The sequence below is a fragment of the Bos indicus genome, chromosome 11 (assembly GCF_029378745.1).
Source record: "Bos indicus isolate NIAB-ARS_2022 breed Sahiwal x Tharparkar chromosome 11, NIAB-ARS_B.indTharparkar_mat_pri_1.0, whole genome shotgun sequence".
In the NCBI taxonomy this organism is placed as follows: domain Eukaryota; kingdom Metazoa; phylum Chordata; class Mammalia; order Artiodactyla; family Bovidae; genus Bos; species Bos indicus.
This window is the reverse complement of record NC_091770.1, coordinates 62700675-62718287: the sequence shown is the minus strand read 5'-3', so window position 1 is coordinate 62718287 and position 17613 is coordinate 62700675. Positions and strand designations below refer to the sequence as shown.

General features: G+C 41.0%; 1 protein-coding gene across 3 annotated transcripts in view; it reads right to left on the bottom strand.

Annotated features, from left to right (window-relative positions):
• The window catches only part of AFTPH (aftiphilin), a 74561-nt gene extending 57903 nt beyond the window's left edge, over positions 1-16658 (bottom strand). For 2 of the 3 annotated variants that reach the window (XM_019970392.2, XM_070798877.1), the window contains exon 1: positions 16423-16657. The gene's annotated coding sequence lies outside the window, so the exon portion shown is untranslated. Of the gene's footprint in view, positions 1-16422 lie in introns of all 3 variants that reach the window. The other variant, XR_011569302.1, reaches the window with a different exon arrangement.
• Positions 16659-17613: the final 955 nt, after the last annotated feature.

Genomic DNA, 17613 nt, shown 5'->3' with positions numbered 1-17613 from the left:
TCTCCAAGAGTGTATTCCACAGATGCAGTCATATAAGTATGCAAAGATATTTCCACAAAATGTTAATTCCTGCATTGTTTATTTTTATAGAAGCAACTGAAAACTTAAAGGGTAAATAGAAACTGTAGCCTTTTTTTTTTTTTAAGACAAAGCCATATTGCTCATAGGGAAAGGTGTTTAAAACACATTTTTAAGTGAAAAAGCCTTACTGAAGAGGCATCCTCTCTTGATTCTCCTATCTATCATATCCTTTCTTTCTCCTCCTCTAGTGGATCTGCTTCTTCTGCTTGCCTCATAAATGTCCATGTTCCTCAGGCTTTGGCTTCCTTATATTCTTATCCCTGAGAGATCTCTTCCCCATTTTGTTTGATAGTATATGCCCACAATGCCCAAACCTCTATCTGTGGCTGCCCAATCTCTGTATACCCAACTACCTTTCTGAATCTCTCTACATGGATTTCCCACATAGATCTCATATTCTCCAATTTCCAAACTGAAGTTAACCTCTACTCAAAGAACAGAAACCACTTGTTCTTATACAATATTCTGAATTCTAAATCCAGAAATCTGAGTTATTTCTGTCTGTTCCCTCTGCCATCTTCTTCCATCTTCCTCCCTCAAATTAAATCAACCACAAACTAACTCCTTAACATTTCTTACTGTATTTAACATCACACAACCAGTATCGGATTTCAAGGCCTCATTATTTTTGGCCAAGATTCCTGTAGTCACTTGAAATTCCTTACCTTACCCAGTATGGCTAAGATACTCCTTCTTTCCTCCAGCCAGACAAAACTACCTTCTGGTTCCTCTACTGGCTCCACATTACGTCTAAGTTGTCCTATATGCCACTTCTACCAATTTACTATTCTTATAGTTACACAGAACTCATTTGCTAAGCTTCCAAAAGCCTATTCAGGCACAATGTTTTTCTGTGAAGTGGTATCAGCAATATTTATCAAGTTATTATGTGATAGGAACTGGGCAAGGTACTTATTCATACACTATCCAACTTAATTTCAACCATCCATTTTTAGAAGAAGGAATAGGCTCAGAGAGGTCAAGAAAATCTGCTCAAGGTCCTATAAAGAGTTATGTTCGGAAAACAGGGCTCTAACGTTAAAAAAAATCAGTGTTCTTTTCATTACGTCAGGTTGCTTGTCTGAAATAATTCTTATATCTATTTCATTTAACAAAGTGAATCAAATTTATTTCCATTTTTTTTTCTCTAGTAGGCAATAAACCAATGCTTCTCAAGCTTAACTTTTAATAAAGTATCTTTTAACAGAATATGGCCTGAATATCTGCATTAAAAAAAAGTTTCAAAAGTAATTCTGATGGCAAGTGAAGGTTAAGAACCACTGTGTTAAGTTTCCAGAGAATATAAATATTACTGGAGTTTATTACTCTTGGGGATACCATAAACGTCTCTAAACTCCACTGTTGAACTCAGTAATATAGGTAAATCAATGAAATAGTACTTTTTCTTAAAAAACATTTTCCCTTACTTACAAATGATTTGATTACACAAATATTTCTTAAAGTTCTGTCAGTATACATACATGAGAAAATCACTATTAAATTTAACTCTCTTAAGATTTCAAAAACAAGAAGTTTAGGATAAATCTTCAACACTTTTCTTAAGAATTAAAATCAAAAATTTTCCTTTAACGATCAAACTTAAATTACTATACTAATCCTTGAAACAGTTATAATTATGTATATAATTTAAATCTTATAGAATTCTTGGAAAAAACCCCACATTTTTTAAAATTAATCACGATTTCACTTGCAGTTGAACACTAAGAAATAAATATGTGAATAGCAGTGACAGAAACTTTTCTTCACTTCCAGAAACCAAGGTCACTGGTAATCTGATTAAAATCTGTTTTTTTTATTCAGGTGTAACACTTGCACTGTGCTTCAAGTAAACTTCTGAAACCTAATGGGACAGAAAGCTGTCATCTACTGGCTCATTATGATACAGAGGAATAAGTCCTAAATACGGAAAGAAGTAAGAAGACATGGTGATTTAAGTACAAGTAAAAAGTAATGAATAATCAAACATTCTGTTTTGGCTTCAGCTAAGAGAAAATTTGAATTTGGTACTATATATATATATGTATATATGTATGTATCTTATATAGTTTTTTTTTAAGGAACAAAGGTGCTACTAAAAGTATCCAGTGTAAAAAGTTAGGGAGCTCCCTGGTGGCCTAGTGGTTAGGATTTCATGCATTCACTTCCACTGCCCAGGTTCCACCCTAGTCAGGGAACTGAGATTCTGCAAGCTGCACAGCACAGCCAAAAAAAAAAGAGAAAGAGTTAAATTATTTCTTAATAATAGGCTCATTATTGTTTAAAAATAGCTACTAAAAACAAAAGCCTTAAGAAAACTAATCATTGCTTCAGATTTTGAGTGCTGCTGTAGCAGAAGTGTTTATCTGCAAATACTCCATGTTAATGTTTCTGCATGCATACAATAAACAATCACTGATGCTGAAGCTCCAATACTTTGGCCACCTGATGCCAAAAGCTGGCTCTTTGGAAAAGACCCTGATGCCGGGAAAGATGGAGGGCAAGAGGAGAAAGGGGCAGCAGAGGATGAGATGGTTAGAGAAAATCATTGACTCAACAGACATGAGTTCAAGCAAACTCGGAAACAGTGAAGGACAGGGAAGCCTGGCATGCTACAGTCCCTGGGGTCTCAGAGAATTGGACACAACTTAGCAACTGAACAACAACATGTAACATGATAAACTGCAGCAAAACAAAAAATACTACAACACACAAGCAATGATCAAGAAGACAACAACAACAAAATGCCCACTTGGGAGGTTGGGTGAGGCAGAAATGTTATTCAATGCATCCATTTAAAAAACTGTGGTCGCACTAAGATCTAAGATCTTAATGTAGGATTAAAGATCCTACTCCTAGAAGTTTTGTTTTGAAAAGTATCGTTTAAAGAAAGCATTTAAAGAATAAGAACATATGACTCAGGATGACTTCTATTATCTAAACACAGACTTGTTAATAAAATTGAAGTAGCAAAGTAGGGTTTTTACATTTATTATTAAGTTTATTGTTAAGTATTTTACCTTTCTTTTTTTTTCCCCCTTCTGCTCACTTATCTCTGAGATTGTGATGAACAGGGGAGCCTGGCTTGCTGCAGTCCACAGGGTTGCAAAGAGTCTTGGACACAACTTAGCAACAACAACAAAAAGGCAAAAGGCAAAGCACTCGCTCAGTCGTGTCTGACTCTTTGCGACCCCATGGACTGTAGCCTACCAGGCTCCTCCATCCATGGGATCCTCCAGGCAAGAGTACTGGAGTGGGTTGCCATTTCCTTCTCCAGGGGATCTTACCAACCCAGGGATCGAACTCGGGTCTCCCGCATTGCAGGCAGACGCTTTACCGTCTGAGCTCCCAGGGAAGCTCTGGCAGCTTCCTACCAGAAGCAACAACAACACATCTATCTTTTTTTCTAACTGCTGAGCACTGTTTATAAAACCAAATCGTGTACCATCACATCATAAACAAATGGGGGTAGTTTGCCTTTTCCTTTCCAATTCTCACCTCTCTTGTTTTTCCTCATTGACTGTCATGGCTACTGCCTCCCATATGAGATCTAATAATAGTGGTGAGAGTCGGCATCTAATATTTCCCTTTAATTAAGACACTGGTTTTTGGTCTGAGGTAAATATGCTTGATCATATTACAGAATTTTCTAATAATTCTTAAAGTTGTTTTGTTTTAAAAAATCAGAAAATGGCTTTTTAAAAATATCTTTTCAGTACTTAGGGAGATAACTACACAATTTTTCCTCAGATCTACTAACGTAGCAAAAACACCAATACATATTCATAAATATTCTCAGCCTGTTTGCTATTAGGGAAGCCCAGTTTGTTTTCTATTGCAGGAAAAAGGTATGTTTCCAAATAATCAAATAAGAAAGGTGTTAGATTATCTATTCAAATAAACATAAGTCAAAAAGAAATATTTAACTTATTTGATATGGTATGGACCCAACAGAAACAGAAGATATTAAGAAGAGGTGACAAGAATACACAGAACTATACAGAAAAGATCTTCACGACCCAGATAATCACGATGCTATGATCACTCACCTAGAGCCAGACATCCTGGAACTTGAAGTCAAGTGGGCCTTAGAAAGCATCACTACGAACAAAGCTAGTGGAAGTGATAGAATTCCAGTTGAACTATTTCAAATCCTAAAAGACGATGCTGTGAAAGTGCTGCAGAAAATATGCCAGCACATCTGGAAAACTCAGCAGTGGCCACAGGACTGGAAAAGGTCAGTTTTCATTCCAATCCCAAAGAAAGGCAATGCCAAAGAATGCTCAAACTACCGCACAATTGCACTCATCTCACAGGCTAGCAAAGTAATGCTCAAAATTCTCCAAGCCAGGCTTCAGCAATATGTGAACCGTGAACTTCCAGATGTTCAAGCTGGTTTTAGGAAAGGCAGAGGAACCAGAGATCAAATTGCCAACATTCGTTGGATCATGGAAAAAGCAAGAGAGTTCCAGAAAAACATCTACTTCTGCTTTATTGACTATGCCAAAGCCTTTGACTGTGAAGGCTTTGACTGTAAAGTCTTTGACTGTGAATCACAACAAACTGTGGAAAACTCTGAAAGAGATGGGAATACCAGACCACCTGATCTGCCTCTTGAGAAAACTGTATGTAGGTCAAGAAGCAAGAGTTAGAACTGGACATGGAACAACAGACTGGTTTCAAATAGGGAAAGGAGTCCATCAAGGCTGTATATTGTCACAGTGCTTATTTAACTTATATGCAGAGTACATCATGAGAAAAGCTGGGCTGGATGAAGCACAAGCTGGAATCAAGATTGTCAGGAGAAGTATCAATAACCTCAGATATGCAGATGACAAACACCCTTATGGCAGAAAGTGAAGAGGAACTAAAAAGCCTCTTGATGAAAGTGAAAGAGAAGAGTAAAAAGCCGGCTTAAAGCTCAACATTCTAATAGTAGAAACAGTGTCAGACTTGATTTTTTGGGGCTCCAAAATCACTGCAGATGGTGACTGCAGCCATGAAATTAAAAGATGCTTGCTCCTTGGAAAAAAAGTTATGACCAACCTAGACAGCATATTAAAAAGCAGAGACATTACTTTGCCAACAAAGGTCCACCTAGTCAAGGCTATGGTTGTGAAAGTTGGACTATAAAGAAAGTTGTGTGCCGAAGACTTGATGCTTTTGAACTGTGGTGTTGGAGAAGACTCTTGAGAGTCCCTTGGACAGCAAGGAGATCCAACCAGTCCATCCTAAAGGAAATCAGTCCTGCATATTCATTGGAAGGACTGATGCTGAAGTTGAAACTCCAATAGTTTGGCCACCTTATGCGAACAGCTGACTCATTTGAAAAGACCCTGATGCTGGGAAAGTTTGAAGGCAGAGGAGGGGACAACAGAGGATGAGACGGTTGGATGGCATCACCAACTCAATGGACACGAGTCTGAGTAAACTCCCGGAGTTGGTGATGGACAGAGGCCTGGAGTGCTGCAGTCCATGGGGTCGCAAAGAGTTGGACACGACTGAGTGACTGAACTGAACTTATTTGATCCAACTTACTCCTTACTTTCACATTTATGAGTAGGCTATAAAACAAATATTTTCTTGTAAGTACTGAACATACTCAAATTAGTAGCAGAAGTTCCTCCAGGTTTCATCCACCATCTATTCTTACTCAACTCTCCCTCAATCAATCTCATCCACCTAAGCCTTAATTAGTACATTCCAGGATTCCTGAGTTTCCCCTGCAGCCCAGCCCTCAAACCTGAACTCTAGTCCAGACAAATCACTTCTTCTCAGTCCTCTCCATTTGAGCTCCTCAAAGACCTGGAACTCAATAAGAAGAGAACCCAAGTTTTTCTTTCTCAAACTCGGTCCTCATTCACAGCTCCTTCACCCCAAGCAGATGGCCCTACCACCCACCCAGTTCTAAGTCAGAAAATCCAGAGTCTTTCTTGACAAAGCTCCCCTCCCTTTGCTATCTCTAAGGAACAGTTTTTATCTCATGAATCCCTCAATTATGGTATACCTGTGAATGAAGTTGCTCAGTTGTGTCCGACTCTTTGCGACCCCATAGACTGTAGCCTACCAGGTTCCACCATCCATGGGATTTTCCAGGCAAGAATACTGGAGTCGGTTATACCTCTTTCCAATTCCCCTGACTCCATTCTGATGTAAGCTGTCATTATCTAATTTCCCCCATTAGTACTTAATCATGCCCAACCCAAGTAATCTTTTATTTATTTATTTCTTTGATTCCCGCCCCCACCCCAGGCTGTGGTATGCAGGATTAGGGATGGCATCCCTGATTAGAGATGCTAAGAACTGACTTATTGGAAAAGACTCTGATGCTGGGAAAGATTGAGGGTAGGAGGAGAAGGGGACCACAGAGGATGAGATGGTTTGATGGCATCACCGATTCGATGGACACGAGTCTGAGCAAGCTCCAGGAGTTGTGGAAGGACAGGGAAGCCTGGTGTGCTGCAGTCCATGGGGCTGCAAAGAGTCGGACATGACTGAGCGAATGAACTGACTGAACTGATCAGGAATCAAACCCAGGTCCCCTGCAGTGGAAGCCTGGAGTCTTAACAACTGGACCTCCACGGAGGTCCCCCAGGTAACCTTTTAAAAAGTTAACCTAATCACATTAATCCCCTGCTTCCGATAAAGACTTTTAAAAGGTCTTTAATACAGTTTACGGAGAAGGCGATGGCACCCCACTCCAGTACTCTTGCCTGGAGAATCCTATGGACAGAGGAGCCTGGTAGGCTGCAGTCCATGGGGTTGCTAAGAGTCGGACACAACTGAGCGACTTCACTTTCACTTTTCACTTTCATGCACTGGAGAAGAAAATGGCAACCCACTCCAGTGTTCTTGCCTGGAGAATCCCAGGGACAGTGGAGCCTGGTGGGCTGCCATCCATGGGGTCACACAGAGTCGGACACGACTGAAGTGACTTAGCAGCAGTTAATACAGTTTAAGCCATTCCTAACAGAAGCAGAAGATATTAAGAAGAGGTGGCAAGAATACACAGAAGAACTGTACAAAAAAGATCTTCACGACCCAGATAATCACGATGGTGTGATCACTCACCTAGAGCCAGACATCCTGGAATGTGAAGTCAAGCGGGCCTTAGAAAGCATCACTAGGAACAAAGCTAGTGGAGGTGATGCAATTCCAGTTGAGCTATTTCAAATCCTAAAAGATGATGCTCAATATACCAGCAAATTTGGAAAACTCAGCAGTGGCCACAGGACTGGAAAAGGTCACTTTTCATTCCAATCCCAAAGAAAGGCAATGCCAAAGAATGCTCAAACTACCGCACAATTGCACTCATCTCACAGGCTAGCAAAGTAATGCTCAAAATTCTCCAAGCCAGGCTTCAGCAATATGTGAACTGTGAACTTCCAGATGTTCAAGCTGGTTTTAGGAAAGGCAGAGGAACCAGAGATCAAATTTGAAAATCCAACATCTGCTGGATCATCAAAAAAGCAAAAGAGTTCCAGAAAAATATCTATTTCTGCATTATTGACTATGCCAAAGCCTTTGACTGTGTGGATCACAATAAACTGTGGAGAATTCTGGAAGAGATGGGAATACCAGGCCACCTAACCTGCCTCTTGAGAAACCTATATGCAGGTCAGTAAGCAACAGTTAGAACTGGACATGGAACAACAGACTGATTCCAAATAGGAAAAGGAGTACGTCAAGGCTGTATATTGTCACCCTGCTTATTTCACTTCCATGCAGAGTACATCATGAGAAATGCTGGGCTGGAAGAAGCACAAGCTGGAATCAAGATTGCTGGGAGAAATACCAATAACTTCAGATATGCAGATGACACCACCCTTATGGCAGAAAGTGAAGAGGAACTCAAAAGCCTCTTGATGAAAGTGAAAGAGGAGAGTGAAAAAGTTGGCTTAAAGCTCCACATTCAGAAAACAAAGATCATGGCATCTGGTCCCATCACTTCATGGGAAATAGATGGGGAAACAGTGAAAAAAGTGTCAGACTTGATTTTTTTGGGCTCCAAAATCACTGCAGATGGTGACTGCAGCCATAAAATTAAAAGACGCTTACTTCTTGGAAGCAAAGTTATGACCAACCTAGATAGCATATTCAAAAGCAGAGACATTACTTTGCCAACAAAGGTCTGTCTAGTCAAGGCTATGGTTTTTCCAGTGGTCATGTATGGATGTGAAAGTTGGACACGACTGAGCGACTGAACTGAACTGAACTGAACTGAAGCTATTCCAGGCTGAGATCTCTCCAGTCACAGAATCCCTCTCCCTTCCCCCGAGATTTTCAATGTTATAAACTATGCTTTCAAACAGTGGTGCTGGAAAGACTTGAGTGTCCTTTGAACAACAAGGAGATCCAACCAGTCCATCCTAAAGGAAATCAATCCTGAATATTCAGTGGAGGTCTGATGCTGAAGCTTCAATACTTTGGCTTACTCACTGGAAAAGATCCTGATGCTGGGAAAGATTGAGGGCAGAGGAGAAAGGGGTGACAGAGGATGAGATGGTTGGATGGCATCACCGACTGACTCAATGGACATGAGTTTGAGCAAACTCCTGGAGATAGTGAAGGACAGGGAAGCCTGGCGTGCTGCAGTCCACAGGGTCACTAAGAGTTGGATACGACTCAGCAACTGAACAACAATAACAAGGCCTTCTTTCAATTTTTGAAAGTCAGACAATAACATTCTTTTGTGCCAAGGGCTTTTGCATCTGCTGTCTATTGCACAAAACATGCCCACAAATGCTTAAATTCTTAAAAGAGTAACCAATTCCTCAAGTAAGTGTCCTGACACCCTCCCCCAACTCCTACTACACATATTTCTTTCAGAACATAAGAAGTGCAATAAGTTATAGTTTGTAAAAAGAAACATAATTTCAAAAATCACTGTGCAAACTGAGTATACTGGGGAAAACACATAGATAGGCTTAAATGTGGAAGGTAATTTTAAGAAACCTATTAAATACTTTCTAAAACAATGAAGTTACCTTGTATTTCCCTTCCATAGATAAAAATGTCATGCTCTAGAGCAGCACTATCCAACAGAAATACAATAAAGCCACATATACAATTTAAAATATTCCACAGTTGATTAAAAAAGAAACAGGTGAAATCTAATATATTTTAATTAACCCAAATATCCAAATATTATTTTAGCACATAATAATGTATGGATGTGAGAGTTGGACTGTGAAGAAAGCTGAGCGCAGAAGAATTGATGCTTTTGAAGTGTGGTGTTGGAGAAGACTCTTGAGAGTCCCTTGGACTGCAAGAAGATCCAACCAGTCCATTCTGAAGGAGATCAGCCCTGGGAGTTCTTTGGAAGGACTGATGCTGAAGCTGAAACTCCAGTACTTTGGCCACCTCATGTGAAGAGTTGACTCACTGGAAAAGACCCTGATGCTGGGAGGGATTGGGGACAGGAGGAGAAGGGGACGACAGAGGATGAGATGGCTGGATGGCATCACTGACTCGATGGACATGAGTTTGAGTGAACTCTGGGAGCTGTTGATGGACAGGGAGGCCTGGCGTGCTGTGCTTCATGGGGTCACAAGGAGTCAGACACAACTGAGTGACTGAACTGAACTGAATGTAAATCTATATTTTACATTAGTTTTTGAAATCTGGTGTGCACTTTACACTTAATAAAACACATCTTTACTTTGGACTAACTTTATTTCAAGTGCCACATGTGGCTATTGGTTTCTCCTCTGCTCAACATAGTCCTAGAAGATAATATTCTATTTCTTATAACTAAAGTGAAAGCGAAAGTTGCTCAGTTGTATCTGACTCTTTGCGACCCCATGGGCTATAAAGTCCATGGAATTCTCCAGGCCAGAATACTGGAGTGGGTAGCTTTTCCCTTCTCCAGGGGATCTTCCCAACCCAGGGATCGAACTCAGGTCTCCTGCTTTGCAGGCGGATTCTTTACCAGCTGAGCCACAAGTGAAGCCCAAGAAAACTGGAGTGGGTGCTGTGTGCTTAGTCGCTTAGTTTTAGTCGTGTCCGACTCTTGCCACCCCATAGACTGTAGCCTGCCAGGCTCCTCTATTCATTTTGCCTTCTCCAGGCAAAAATACTGGAGTGGGTAGCCTATCCCTTCTCCAGGTGATCTTCCTGACCTAGGAATCGAACCAGGGTCTCCCGCATTGCAGGTGGACTCTTTACCAACTGAGCTATCAGGGAAGCCCAAATAGCATGCTAACAGAATCAGAGTTATTTTTAAAAGAGCATGAAATTAAAGTTAACCTCTATCAACAAGGATATGCCTCACATTTAAATCCTTCAAAAAATTTTAAATTATGCAAACATTCTATGCTGCTGAAAAGCCTAAATTCAAAATAAAAATTCAGGTAAACAATTTAAAAACTGCATATTTATTGACCATTTGAGCAGACTGCGGGAAGAGCAGTGCTCTAAACCACTGCTGGTAGGAGTGACTTTATCACAACCTCTTGGAAAGCCATTGACTTTCCCTTTGATTTAACAACTCCACTTCTAAGACTTAGTCATATGGGAATAACCAGAGACAAAGATTTACCTACAAACTGTTCACTGAGATACAATATGACTCATACATACACATAGTGTGTGTGACACTCATATGTCCATAGGGAAAAAAATAAAACCAAGTGTAAAACACCGAAATGCTTACAGTTCTTTTTTTGTGGTGTGATGACTAGTAATTATTTTTACTATAATTCATTTAAATATATATAATGAGCGCTACTCTGTCCCAGGTGGATGCTGTTTTGGGCAAGTCAGCTATAAAGGAACATTTTTGGGTCAAAGGGGGGAGAATTTGAATATGGCCTTGAATATTAAATTTTTTGAAGTGGTACAGGAGTCTAACTGAATAAAACTAAACAACCTACAAAACAGTCTGTATGATAAGATTGCATTCTGGTAAGAAGTATACATATATATGTATGGAATAATAGGCAATAAACTGTTAACAGTGGGATTTCTGGGTAATGTGAATGTAAATTATTTTATTATTTTCTACAATGCTTTTATATGCTTCTATAATAAGACTTTAGAAAATTAAACTATATATACACCTTATTGAGCATCTACTACATACAATACCGCTAGGTTCTATAAGGGGTAGAATTGAGTAAATGGAGTCACAGGCTTAAAGAAACTTTAGTTAGGAGGAGCATATAAGAAAACAGTACAAGTAATTAATGAAAGGCAGAATGTAAACATCAAATAAAGTAAAATGTGGTTATGAGTCTAAGAAAAAAGACCTCACTTGATTGGGAACAGTAGTGGATGAAAATGAGGAAAAACTTCATCAAAGAGAATTTGAAATAAGGATTTTAACTGACAGAGGAAATGGCAGGCACAAAAGATAAAGCATGGAGCAACTGTCAGAGCAGGAAGTCACATTATAGACTTTGGCTGAAATGCAGGATATATGAAGGGAGCAGGAAGTGTACTGGGAAAGCAGGCTGTGAGGGCCTTGACTTCTCAGAAGGGATCAAGTACCTCTAAGATTTTTGAGTTTAGCAATGGGCAAATTTGCTGAGGTTCCAATTCAAGAAACTGTCCTACCACTTCTCGTCATCTTGGTTCCATCTTGCTACCATCTTGGTTCAAGCCACTACTATCATCTATTCATTTTTAATTTCTGCAATAGTATACAGGTGTACTACATATAGAGCCGACATCTGTATTCCTTATGAAATGATCATAATGATGATGTTTAGCTGTACCACTCAACAATTTCTAATGAAATCTTCTGGCTGCCACTCTGGTACTCCTATAATCTACTTTCTCTACAGCAGCCCGACAGATCCTTTTAAAAGATAGATTGTCACGTCGCTACTCAAAACCCTGCAATAGATTCCCATCTCACACAGCAGAAAACCGAAGTCATGAGAGTTTCCACAAAGCCCTAGATAGAGCACTGTCCTCTCACCCTCTAAATCACTGAGTCCCATACACAAACACAAACGTTCATGTGCACACACACATATACAAAAATGCCAAGACACTGAAGCTCTATGACGGCTACTATTTTTGTTTAAATTTGATAATTTCAGTGTTTCCAGCACTTAGAACAAGGCCTGACATATAGTGAGTGCTCATAGGTATTTGCTATATGAATGGAAGGAACAGAATACCATGATATCAGTAGATATTTAGTTGGAAAGGTTTGTGGCATGCTATAAATATTTATATAAATAGAACACGCACTGAATTTATTCTAATTACAACTTAATTTTCCTCTGGGAACTACTCACCAAAATAGTGCTTGTAAATTAAGTTCTAAGCATACAGACAACCTTTAATTTATTAGCAATTTATCTTCACAAGGTTTATTTAAGTTAGTTATTTGGAACAGGAGTGGTGGTGAATGAAAAATAACAGGATGGAGCCTTAAATTTCCTATTTTTCCTCTTTTTTCACTTTTCCCAAACTCCTTACTTCCCTGCGTCCCTCTTCTCCTCCATATAGTTTCAGATCTTTCCCTTTCCCAGGGAATAGGTCTAATCCAGACCCCTAAGCCCTACCCTAGGCTGAGGTCAGAAATAGAAACTGGAAGTGTGATACAGGGCTGTTGAGATGGCTGGCAGCTGGTAAAGGAGAGCCTAAGCAAGAGAAGTAACTGCAGAGGAAGCTCAGGAGGCCAACAATTCTTCATTCAAATATTTTCAAACTAAAACTTTTTATATTTTAAAAGGAAATCAACACAAAATAACACTAACTCCTTCCTGTCCTCTTTTTAAATACACACTGTTGAAAGACAGAGTAATACTTTGTTTTTAAAGGAAAAACCTGAACTTTGTATTTTACTATGATTTCAAGGGTACAACCAAGTTTAGAAAAATACATAGGATGAAAGATCAAGTACACACCACCTGGCTGTGTTAAATCTTAATCTTTACCAAATCTGCCTCAGATTTAAAAGTTACCGTTGAAAAGCCATGGGCTATTCCTAGATCCTTTATTCCTCTCCAGTTCTCCAGAGGTAACTTTTACTTTGATTTGGAGTTTATCATTGCAATGCAAGTTTTCATACTTCTGTCACATATTATTTGTTGTTGTCATTTAGTCATTAAAAGTCGTGTTTGACTTTTTGCAACCCCGTAGACTGCAGCATGTCAGGCTCCCCTGTCCTTCACCATCTCCCGGAGTTTCCTCAAATTCATGTCCATTGAGTTGGTGATGCTATATGATTCCTATAAAATATACTGTATTGGCATGCTTTAAAAACTATATAAATATGGGAGAATGGCATTGAAACATGTGAAATGTCATGTATGAAACGAGATGCCAGTCCAGGTTCAATGCACAATGCTGGATGCTTTTTGCAACCCCGTAGACTGCAGCATGTCAGGCTCCCCTGTCCTTCACCATCTCCCGGAGTTTCCTCAAATTCATGTCCATTGAGTTGGTGATGCTATATGATTCCTATAAAATATACTGTATTGGCATGCTTTAAAAACTATATAAATTTGGGAGAATGGCATTGAAACATGTGAAATGTCATGTATGAAACGAGATGCCAGTCCAGGTTCAATGCACGATGCTGGATGCTTGGGACTGGTGCACTGGGACGACCCAGAGGGATGGTATGGGGAGGGAGGAGGGAGGAGGGAGGAGGGTTCAGGACGGATTTTCTTTTAAAAATTTAAAATAAAAAAAAATAAAAAAAAAATAAAACCAGCTTGAACATCAAAAAAAATAAAAATAAAAAAATAAAAACTATATAAATATGATAAATAGACCTATTAAATCCCACCTCTGTCATCACTTGCTTGACCTCAGCCAGGTTACTTAACATCTATGTGCCTAAGTTTCCTTTCTGAAAAGTGGGGATAATACCATCTCCTAGTTTACAGGGCTGTTGTATTAAGTGAGTTAAATGAATGTATATAAATCACTAAGAAAAGAATCTTGCTGGGAGTTCCCTGGCAAACCAGTAATTAAGACTCCCCACTTTCACTGCCAAGGGCATGGGTTCAATCCTTGGTGGGGGAACTAAGATCCAGCAAGCTGCAAGGGCTAAAAATAAATATCTTGCTCATAGGAAGTAATGTGTATTTGTTTAGTAACATCATATAAAGTTGAAAAGGAATCTGTGACTGTGTGTGTTATGTATATGTGTGCATATACACTGATTGAGAAAAGATTAATTATCAAAATGATATGTATATATAATCCATGCTGCTGCTGCTGCTGCTAAGTCACTTCAGTCGTGTCCGACTCTGTGCGACCCCAGAGACGGCAGCCCACCAGGCTCCCCCGTCCCTGGGATTCTCCAGGCAAGAGTACTGGAGTGGGGTGCCGTTGCCTTCTCCGATATAATCCATATAACACCATATATTTTCAAAATTGTGTAAAAACTAGAAATACTTATGAATTTCAGGCTGGGAATACTTAAGAATTTCAGGCTAGCCTACTTAAAGAGGAATTGAAAGTACTAAGCACAGAGAGAAAAGGGTATTTTTTAACTCACAAATTCTAGATAAAATTAAACAAGAATATAAACATTTGATTTAAATAATGTGATCGTTTAAAAATACCTAAAAATTTAATGTCCTCCTTTTATGAGTTTTTGGGGGTAGGTAGGGAGAGAAGGGGTAATCTCTCAATGAGATGCTAATCAAAGATTTATTAGACTGTTAAGGGAGGCACTTTAGAATTTCACACAAAATAAAACATTATTTGATAAATTTCACTATTTCTCTGAACCAGTTTTTCTCTAAGTAGGAAGAAATTAAATTTTAAAATGATCTATTTTAAAATAGGATTCACCTAGATTACAAGATTTTCATAGGCAACTGGATTCTGTAAAATTTATCAATGCAATTGTGGATGTATTTTCTTTGAGTACAAGATTACTTTTATAATAGTCTCTAGGTCAAAAGATCAGAAAATATCAAAACTTAAATGTCCTACATACTATGTGAATTCTAGTGAATTTCTTTCAAGCACTTTAAAAAGATTTATCTATGTTTTTAATAGATATCTATAAAAAGATATCTGTCTTGAAGATTAATATATCTAAAGATACATAAATGGAAGAATTCGATCTAATGAGCACTTAATAAAGGTTAACATTTACTGGTCTAGATGTTATACACAGATCTGTTTTTTAATCCATGTGAGATATCTTCATGAACAAAATTTTGAAGACTACTATAAATTCTTTAAATATTTCTGCAAAGAATTAAAAATGACTACTACAAAGGCCAATACTGACGAAGTCGGCAAAGCACATAAAATGTAGAGTGTGTAGATTCTGTCAACACAACAGCGTTCAAACAGCTGTTTCCCTTAGAGTTTTGGCATATACTCACGTCTAAAAGGTTAACGGAAAGCAATAGTTAAATGCAACCTCAATGATTAAACTATCTCCGCCTCCCATTCTACCAAAAAGACTAAAACGTAGCTGGTGAAAGGGAAGATTAAAGTTCAAGAGTTTACTTCTCCTAAAGCGAGAACTTTGAAACGGAACTACCGATTTTGTTTCATTTGCCCCCCAGTAAAATATTTCCAAGTCTGGGTTAGTCCTTCCCTTGGCCCCAACGGAAGATTCAGTGGGAAATCAACGTGAACTAACCAGCAAAAGTAAAACCTAAACATTCTCAGTACTTTCCCACTGGGGAAAGGATCCTATCACCATTTACCTTATACTATGTCCCCTGCCCAAGCAAGATGTTAGCACCTGCCAAACTGGGCGCTTCAAGAATAATGGTCCAACTTTTCGCACGCAGTCTGGGAAGGGGACTCAGGCGATTTCTTAGGCAGTGCAAGAAGGGAGTAGAAAAGGTCCTCTCAGGAAGGGATGAATGAGCTTTGGTGCCGTCTCCTCTGCCTGCTGGAGGATTCAAAAGCTGTTTGCTTCAGAGACCCTAGGAAGCAGCACAATCTGGTCGCCGCTGGCCTGGGGCCTGGGCGAAGCAGGCAGTGTTTACACCTGTCACGAGGGAGGGGGAGGGAGAAAGAGGAAGCCGGAGCAAAGCCCCAAACTTCTCAACAAGCTCCGGGAGGGAGCGGCCAGTGCGGAGCCGAGGGCAGGTGGAAGCGGAGGGGCAGGGGGAGCCAGCGGCGGCCAGGGACGTGGGAAAAGCTCTCACTTCGTCGGCCGGTGCCCGGGAGGGCAAGGAGGGGCCGTGCGCCTCAGGCGCCGCGGCCGCCGGCGTCCCCACACCCGCTGTAGAAGAGGACAGAGCCGGGAGCCCGCAGGCCCGCAGAGCCGGCAATGTCCCCGCAGCCCCCGGCTCCGCAGCGGGCAGGTGTCCCCGGCCCAGGCGAGGATCCGGCGGGTGGGCCTGGCCAAGTCCCCTAACCTCTTTCCCCCGCGCGGCTGGGAAAGCTGGTGAAGCTTACCTGGTTCGTCCGGGGCGGCCGCGATGGGCATGGCTCAGGGGCCCGGGGAGGAACTGGCTCCCCGGGGAAGGACCGGCTATTCGGACGCGGCGCTGGTGAGAGCGGAAGGCAGGCTGTTCACAGCCCTGTCAGCGAAGCAGCGCCATGGACGCCCACCCGGAGTTTCAGTGCTGCCGCGAGACCCCCATCCCATTACCCTCCGCCCTCTTCCGCCGCCGCCGCCGTCGCCGCCACCGCCTCCACCTCCTCCTCCGCGGAGACCCCCCGCCCACTCCACACACTCTCCCATCATGCAGCGGGGGAACCGCTGCCGCTGAAACGTCACTTCCGGGCGCAGGTGGCTAGGTCGGGGCCCGGCGCTTGGTGGGTGCAGAAGGGGTGGGGGGGCGGCGGAGGACACACAGAGGGAATCAGTGTCACAGAATGCTTACCCCTGCGCAGGCGCCATCGTGCAGAGCGCCGGCAGCCATTTTGGGTGCGGGCAAGCTGCCCTTTCCTGACTTCCTAGCGAGTCATCGAGCTGTGGGGTGGGGGGAAAGACGTCCTCCTGCACTCCGCCGTTCCTGAGACAGCGCTCCGAGCAAGGGGCAGGTGCTCCTCAGCCCAGTAAGATTAACGTTCAGCTCGGGACCGTCTTAACTCTCTTGTTCTCCAAGTAAAATTTGCAAAGGTTTTGAGGTACGGAACTGTATCTTCACCAGAAACCTACTGGAGAGCACTTATTAGCTTGCCCTTTTCGCCACGAAAACCGACTTTTTCGTTCACAGTCTAAGTCCCTTCCTCTTTTTTAATTTACGCTGACACAAGAGGAAGTTGATATATAAGAAGAGTTAAATCAAATTTAAAATGGGAAGCAAGAGGGAAAGCACCCGCCGAACTGAAAACCGTCTTTGAGACCAACAATAACAAAAATTTTGGGGATTCTGCTAACAGATTGACACGGTGGTCGTTTATTCATATATGCTGCGTAAGACTATTCGATTAAAGTAAAGAAATAAAATTAACTTGCGCGTTTCTATAACAGCGGTCATAACATTTTTCTATCGTCAGTCTTGATCGTTTGCGTTTTTATAACCTTTCCCCTTCCTTTGTAATGAATATCTGTTAGAACACCAGCCACTGTAAAAACCAGACTGCAAGACTGCGGGGATTATTATCGTCTGGGATGATGAGCCTGGGATCCTATCCGGC